Source organism: Mus caroli, chromosome 9, assembly GCF_900094665.2.
Source record: "Mus caroli chromosome 9, CAROLI_EIJ_v1.1, whole genome shotgun sequence".
NCBI classification, from domain to species: domain Eukaryota; kingdom Metazoa; phylum Chordata; class Mammalia; order Rodentia; family Muridae; genus Mus; species Mus caroli.
The window spans coordinates 92,633,848-92,640,577 of record NC_034578.1 but is presented as its reverse complement, the minus strand read 5'-3'; the positions used below and the strand labels follow the sequence as shown (position 1 = coordinate 92,640,577).

The following is a 6,730-nucleotide window of genomic DNA, read 5'->3' as shown; positions in this document are numbered from 1 at the left end:
CACTTTGTAGACCAGGCTGGCCTCGAACTCAGAAATCCGCCTGCCTCTGCCTCCCGAGTGCTGGGATTAAAGGCGTGCGCCACCACGCCCGGCTTCAGGTTTATTTTAAGTGTATGAGTACTTTGCCTGTGTGAATGTATATGTGTTATATACATGCCTGGTGCTGATGGAAGTCAGAGGAAGGCATCTGATGCCCTGGAGCTGATATTCTGGACAGCTGTGAACCACCAAGTGAGTGCTGGGAACTGAACCCTGGCCCTCTGCAAGAGCAGCACGTACTTTGTTTGTTTGTTTGTTTGTTTGACACAGGGTTTCTCTGGGTAGCCATAGCTGTCCTGGAACTCATTCTGTAGATTAGGCTGGCCTTGAACTAAAAGATCTGGCTGCCTCTGCCTCGTGAATGCTGGGGTTAAAGGCATGCACCACCACTGCCTGGCTTAACCGTCGGAGTCATCTCTCCAGTCCTTGAAAAGTCTTGCTTAAGTTCCCCTTTGCTGAATTTTCCTCGGTTCTCATTTCACGCTATCCAGCTCTGTTAGCACCACAGCCGTGGTCAGAGCACGTACTCCAGAAATGTCCTGGGGAGGGAGGGGACTCGAGGGGAACAAGGAAATGTGTGCATGGGTCACATTCCCTTCAGCAGCTCTTCTGTGCAGTCCCAAGAGCAGAGACACACAGGTACGGAGAGACAGATATGCAGACATAGATGAAGCAGCCCAAATAAAATCAAGAGCACCATAAATACTTGCTCAGGATACCCCTCTGCCACACCACTGAGCTGTCCTAATCAGCAAAGCATCATTTACTGCCTGGATCTCTGAAGCAGCTTCCAAGCTGGCCAGTACTATTCATCCATCTATCCACTCTGCCACTGGATTATCTTTCTGGACAGCAAATCTGTGAAGGTCAAGAGGCCTGCCAAACTGATCTTGGGGAAAAGCCAAGCCCTTTGGATGCTCTCCAAGACCCTAAGTACCTACTCCCGTTTCATCTTACCTCCTGTTTTGGCTCCAGTCATACCACAGGCTGTTACAGGTACCTACCATGAGACTATGATGTCTCTGCATCTAGCAGCTCATTCATGCAGACACTTCCACAAGGAAACATTCTCAAATTGCCCTCCCCAGTCTAGGAGAGAAACCCCGGAGCCTGGGTCAACACATTTCCCTCACAGGGTTGAATTACAGGTGCTTGTCTTCTGTGTACATGGGGGAAAAAAGGACACTTTCTGAGGGGTGAGGTCAGTTAAGACTATGGAATGGACCTAATGTCAACTCTGGCGTGGAAAGCAGGATGCCCTGGCCTAGAAGGAAGCCAACTTGGAGAGGTACAGAGCATCCCTCGCTCTGGCCACGCCCTCTTATCTCTGCGCTCTGGTTAACGAGGGAGCCGCCCACCTTTAGCGCCCTCCGTAGCCCTCTGATCAATGATCCTTCTCTCGGGCCTCAGGTGGGCGGGGAAAAGCACCATGGAGCAGGTGCTGCGTGAAATTGGATTCTGAAAGATGAGTTGGAGTCTGGCTTCAGAAATAAAGTGTGGACATGTGTGTGCCTAAGGCAAGGGGGTATTTTAAAGCATCCTCTTTCCCAGTCGTTGTTTCCTGCAGGCCTTCAATACAGGCTCCAAAGCTATCTGGCAACGGTGGTGTCTCCTCTCTTCATCCCCGCCCCTAGGGACACCCACCGTGGCTCTCTAGGCACGCTTGAATGAATGGGGGAGGACTCATGCGCATGAATGAGCGCGTGTGTGAGCGAGTGTCTAGGCCAGCCAGTCCGCAGATGAGTGAATGGCGTCCGCGCCACTTCGGCTCAGGGGCGCGGGCGAGGGTTCCACTTCCCTTTCCCGCCAGCTGGTGGCCTCCAGAAGGTGGCAGAGCCGGCAGCGGCCCGAGCTGGGACGGCCGGGGCGCGGGATGGTGGGGGAAGGGGCGTTCCCGCCGGCCGCGCCTTCCGCGGCTATTGGATTAGTGGCCTTCAGGGATGAGCTCAGCCGGATCGGCTTTCAGCTGCAGCCTCCGGGCCGGCCGGGAAGGCGGGGAGCGAGCGGCCGTGGAGGAGGAGGGGGAGGCGGCGGCTGCAGCATCCAGAGCCGGCCCTGGCGGTCGGTGCGCCCGGCGCACAAAGGCACTCAGCCCCTGGGGAAGGCAATGAGCGCACAGCTGCCCGGGCCCTGGCCACCACTGCAGCCCTCGCGGCGTGTGCTCGGTGCTCTAGGGAAGAAACCCGGTGCTCCGGGGACGGGCGGCCGAGGTGCGGCCCGTGTGCCCTGAGCGCGGGACTCGTCGCTCTCCAGGTCAGCCGCCAAGCTTTAGGGCCATCAGGGCAAGGGCTTCCGCATCCCACTGAGATCAGTGCAGTGGGGCACTTCACTACTCGGGACCGGACCTAGGCGACCTCTCCTGAGCGTCAACTTCTCCAAGAACGTCCCTAACTCCAGGGCACCCTACGGAGCGAGAGGGCGCTGCCGCCGGGTACAAGTCGAGAGGACGCGCCGCTGGTTGAGAAGCAGCAGCCAGCATCCGCGGGGTCGCTCGGGCGCCCCTGCGTGGGCGGCAGTGGCAGCAGACCTCTCTCCCGGGAGTCCCGGACCTGCCAGCGCTGGGGATTCCTCCCAGGCAGGCGCTCGCCCTCTCTTTTATGGTAAGTGTTCTCCAGCTCCTGCTAAGGGGTGATCATCCACCAGTACCGGTCACACCCGGTGCTCTTGGGCACTCTCTGGTCCCGATCCGTGGGAATGTCTCTGTGAATTATGGCATTCCGAACTGGTTGGTTTGCGCCCAGCCTCGGGCGTTGCGTTGAGGTCAGCCTCTGGTACTGTAGGTTTGAAACCGCTGCTCTCCCTGTAGTGGAGACAACACATAAAAAAAAATTGAACCCAGACTCAACTGACTATGTTCCGGTCGTATATCCGTCACTCTCTGGGGTGACCTTGGGCCAGGTGCCACAACCTCGGTTTCCTCATCCATAAGATGGGGGTGATATTGTGCCCTTTTTACTAGAGAGTTGGAGGAACTGCTGGGATGGTGCGGAGACCCGCGTCTGGTATTCAGAAAGCACTTAGATACTAACTAGCGTTATTAGCCTTGTGAGTCCAATCACATCATCCAGCTTCCCAGAGCTGCCTCATCTGTGTGGCGAGGACTAATTTCTGGGGGTCTGCTCGTCTGTGGCTTTTGGAGCTGTGGGAGTAAAGCGTCTAGCACTCAGCAGCCGCTGGTGGTGATTGTTCATCTCCGACGCTGGGGCAGGGAAGACTGATTGCCCGGTCCGGGAGTCGCTCGCGGACGGTCCCCAGCCTGGCTGCGAGACAAACTTGGAGAGAATAGGTGGCTCTGGATTCTGCTCTGGGAAGCAGGGAGGAGGAAGCTAAAGCCCGGAGTGTGGCAAATAAGTCCAGGAAAAACAAGGGACCCCAAACCCCCGGCTAGAGAAGCCCAGGAAGTGTGATTCCCACCGCCCCGTGGCCAAGCGAGAGCTGCTGAGTCAAGAAGAGAGAAGAGAGCACGTTTGTGTGCCTCTATCTAGAACTTTCAGTCCTGCAGTCCCGGGCTTGGATTCGAATTCGGCTTTCAACTCCATCCCGTGGTGTGACCTTGAGCGGTTCTTCGAAGGTCTGCTACTCGTCTGTGCTTCCCCTTCTCCCCTCCCCCTTTCTTCCCCTTCTTCTGGTTCCTCTCTCTCCCTACTCCAGGAATTGGGTGTGAACATCTCTTAGCCTTCCATTCATCTGCCCCTAACAGTTGTTGAGCCTATCTAGATCTAGAAGAGATAAGGGGAAAGTCCACTTCCCACTGTGCCCCGTGGAAAGCGACTAACCCCGGAGGCTTCCTGTCTGTTTCCTCACTTTGGCACCTCTGTCTTTCAACTAAAGCCTGCAGTTTCTATTGCTCAGGGTGATGGAGGATCTTTCAACCTCTCTGCTCCACTCGCTCTTGCAAACCATACAATCCATTGGTTTTGGGCTGCCCGATAAATCCTCTTGGCAGAACAACAACATGTCAAAAGTGTGGTATAGACATCCTTTACAGACGGCCACAGTTTTTGAGACACACATCCTGAATCCATGTTTCAGATTTCCACAGCAAGGGCGGTAAAAAGAATTTAAGCCACTTTTGGCAAGCTGCAAACAAAATTAGATTCACCAGCTATGCCATGCAAATATCTCTTCAGTTTTCATTTCTCTTTGACTTTAAGGAACTATTCATTTCAGTGACATAGAAATAAAATCTGCAAGGAAAAAACTTGCCAGAAGAAGTCAAAAGGCACAGCAGACCTGGGAAAGAAATGCTACTTACTGCAGTGGCTTCGTAGCTTCCAATTTGGAACAGATTTGGGGTGTCTGTGTGCTGGGAGTGGAAGCCAGGGCTCTGCATACAAGATAAGCACTCCACCCCTAAGCTCTAGCCTCAGCTTAAAATGTGTAAAGAATCAAGACAAGGAAGAGTCCCAAAGGACAAAGACTACAGACAATTCACCCAGAGAGAGTGAAACAGAAATAACACGAAGACCTATGTGCCTTACCTCAATAAGAAAAACGTGTGCTAAAGCCAGAAGGTTCAGTTTTTCAGATATCAGATTGGCAAATAGTAATGGCCATTCACTAGCAAGAAGGATTTATCCTCAAAAATGTAAATAGTCCAAATTCCTTTCTAAAGCTAGAACTTTCTCAAGTCTACTGGGAGTAAAGACTGGGCCTGCCCTCTAGGCCTGGCTTTCACTGACCCCACCTTCTTTACTGTCACTTCTCCCTTCCCCACCCCTGAAACCCTGGCCTGAGATCTTGGTTTTGCTCCAACACTCCAGGGCTTATTCCTTTCCTGACTTCCATTCCTACCCCAAGTTGGTCACAGTATCAGAACCTTGTCATGGAAGCATGTCCCGGGATGTGGCTAAGGCTCAGGCCTGAGGCAAGGTCTTTGCCCTTTGAGAGAAAGGCCCAGTCAACATCCCCATGCTCCAGTTAATTTTTTTCTAAGCCGGCTGGCTCGCCTGGCTCACCGCCACACATCGGTGCTCCTGAAAGGGCCCTCCTCTGTTGGCACGGTAACAAAAGATCTCCAGGAGCTCCCTAGATAGAACAAGAAACTGGATGTGGAAAATCAGGAGGTTAGAGGGACCTAGCTAGGTCCATTAGAAGTCTTTCCTGGTAATCATTTTTTTTTTTTCAAAAAAAAAAAAAGTACTTAATGTCTGCACTTAACTTGTGTGAACATGATCACTCATACTTGGCAAAAAGATCAATAATAAAAAATTAAAAATCTAGCAGCACATTTAAATAAAACATGGTCCCTCCATGAGGGGGCTGGCTTTCTTTCCTGCTGCTGCTCAGAAACAGGCATCTGTTCTGAAGTTACAGAAAGCATCAGTTAGGCCCATCCTTTGGGAAAGCCCCCAGCTGAGCTGTCATAAACTTGGTGGAGTGTTGATTGCATGGGATTCTTGCTTTGCACATTGAATTTGGAACTTAATCCACGTTTCAAATATATACTTCAATTGTGAAAAAAAAACTTGATGGTAAAAACACAAATTATTCAGTCCAACAGCCATTTTTTTTTTTTTTGAGATGGCTCTCACCTTGCAGCCCATGCAGGACTAGACCTCACAGGGTAGCTCAGGCTGGCCCCAAACTCTTAATCTTTCAGACCCTCCTCCCAAGTATTAGGACTGCCAGTACCTGGCTCTGGCAAGTATGTCGCTGCAGATGACATACTTGTGTGAAGGACTGATTTAGAAGACGGGTGGCAATTAGTAGGGCATTGGCTTCTAGGAATAGCACGTGATGCAGGAGGCGTTAGTGGGACTAAAACTTTTAGGATGACATCGTGGGGCAGAAAGATGGAGGGAGGATGCCGAGGTGGGCACACAAGAGTGAGAAATGTAGGCAGTGAAGGTGAACAGGTCCCAGACAGAAGCTTGGGATAGAAGAAGGTGAGCTGACTTGAGAGTCTGGCGTCACTGGTTGGAGAAAGACTACAAGAAGAGGTTGACTGCGACACTTGGGTGTCAGCTCAAAGGATGCTTGTTTGAGTAAGCAGGCAGCAAAGTGGGTGGGTTAGGAAATCACAGGCCCTCACTAGGAGACTGCTTCAGTAATCCTGCTAAAGTGGTTCTCAACCTTCCTCCTGCTGCTTCAGGGACTTCAATACAGTGGTATGGTGACTTCCAACCGTAAAATTATTTGAGTTGCTACTTCCTAACTGTAATTTTGCTACTGTTATGAATCAAAATGTCAATATCTGATATGCAGGACTGCTGCCATGAGACCCCTGTGAAAGGGTCATGAGACCCCCACCAAAGAGGTCATGACCCACAGGTTGAGAACCACTGTGCTAAGGGGTAAAGTAAGGGGAAGCAGAGATTACTAAGTAGGAGCCATAGATAGAGTGGGACCTGGATCATGGAGATGGCAGAGGCTGAGCTCAGCCCAGGACACATGATTTTCACGTTCTAGTGGACCCCAGATGTGCCACAGCGTTGAGAAGGTAGACAGGTGCTCAGTGGGAAGCTTAGGATGGAAAGAAAACACTACAAAGTCATTTAAAGAGCATCTAGAGTGGCCAGAGGCTAAGTGAGGGCGGGCGGGCGGGCAGGAGACATCCGCAGAAGGCTAGTAGGGCAAGTTTTAAGAAAGAACACAGCCGGGCGTGGTGGCGCACGCCTTTAATCCCAGCACTCGGGAGGCAGAGGCAGGCGGATTTCTGAGTTCGAGGCCAGCCTGGTCTACAAAGTGA

The 6,730-nt window shown here is 52.1% G+C and overlaps 1 protein-coding gene across 1 annotated transcript in view; it reads left to right on the top strand.

Annotated features, from left to right (window-relative positions):
• The first annotated feature begins 2,014 nt into the window (after nucleotides 1-2,014).
• Nucleotides 2,015-6,730, top strand: part of Spsb4 (splA/ryanodine receptor domain and SOCS box containing 4) — a 75,943-nt gene continuing 71,227 nt past the window's right edge. Inside the window, exon 1 of the mRNA XM_021172929.1 lies at nucleotides 2,015-2,639. The gene's annotated coding sequence lies outside the window, so the exon portion shown is untranslated. The remainder of the gene's footprint in view (nucleotides 2,640-6,730) is intronic.